The 1,101-nt window shown below is 51.8% G+C and overlaps 1 protein-coding gene across 1 annotated transcript in view; it reads left to right on the top strand.

The window, feature by feature from the left end:
• Positions 1-1,101, top strand: part of Rilpl2 (Rab interacting lysosomal protein like 2) — a 16,137-nt gene that overhangs the window by 11,700 nt on the left and 3,336 nt on the right. The gene's annotated exons all lie outside the window — the stretch shown is intronic.

The raw sequence follows: 1,101 nt of genomic DNA, 5'->3' as shown, positions 1-1,101 counted from the left end.
TTCTCTGTGTAGTCCTGGCTGTCCTGGAACTCACCCTGTAGACCAGGCTGGCCTTGAACTCAGAAATCCGCCTGCCTCTGCCTCCCAAGGGCTGGGATTAAAGGTGTGCGCCACCCCCACCCCCCACCCCCCGCACTTAGTTGGCCTTCTATTGCTAGAATGAAATGCTGAGAGCAAAAGCAACTTGGGGAAGAAAGGGTTTGTTTTACTCCCACTTCCATCCAACAGTTAATAATAATCTAAAGCACTTAGGGCGGTGTTGGGTGACCAAACTTTTCCTGGGGAGATGGAACACACGTCTACTCACCCCAGATAGGGACTCCCCAGCAGACCAAAATACAGACACCACCAAAGTCCATCCAACTTGGTGAACCATGAGGTTCACCTGGGGGTTCCTGGGGTTACTTACAGGAGTGTGGGGGGAGGGATTACTTATGGGAGCAGAAATGATTCAGACAGCTGTAACACCAAGACCCATCCCAGCATGGGTGACAGCTCACAAAAGCTGGGAACCTGGAGCACACTGCCCAGTCAGCTGGGAGAACAAGAGACTGGAGAGTGTCCTTTCCAGGTCCCTCAGTTAGTGCCTGGAAGCCTCTTCCAGGGAGCAAGACTGGTTCTCAGGGTCTTCTTTGCAGTTAGTCTCAGGGATTCTCAGCTTTTATCACTTACTATGGCAGGGACCTAGTGAATCTGGTCAGTTTCAGGGACTTCCTGAAGAAGCTCTTTTTGAGTTGTTTACCTTCCTGCCTCTAAGGAATTTCCCTGCAAGACTGAAGCTAGAATTCAAAGGCAGGAGAACCTGGAGGCAGGACCTGAAGTTGAGGCCATAGAGGAGTGCTGCTAACTGGCTTGCTCCCCATGGCTTGCTCAGCCTACTTATGGAACCCAGGCCCATCAGCCCAGAGGTGGCACCACCCACAGTGGCTGGATCTTCCCAATCACAAATTAAGAAAACGCCCTGAAGGCTTTCTTTGTTTTGTTTTTGGTTTTTGGTTTTTCGAGGCAGGGTTTCTCTGTGTAGCCCTGGCTGTCCTGGCACTCACTTTGTAGACCAGGCTGGCCTCGAACTCAGAAATCCACCTGCCTCTGCCTCCCGAG

Source organism: Mus caroli, chromosome 5 (genome assembly GCF_900094665.2).
Source record: "Mus caroli chromosome 5, CAROLI_EIJ_v1.1, whole genome shotgun sequence".
Lineage (NCBI taxonomy): Eukaryota > Metazoa > Chordata > Mammalia > Rodentia > Muridae > Mus > Mus caroli.
Note: the sequence above shows the minus strand (reverse complement) of the source record. Positions and strands in the feature narration are given on the sequence as shown.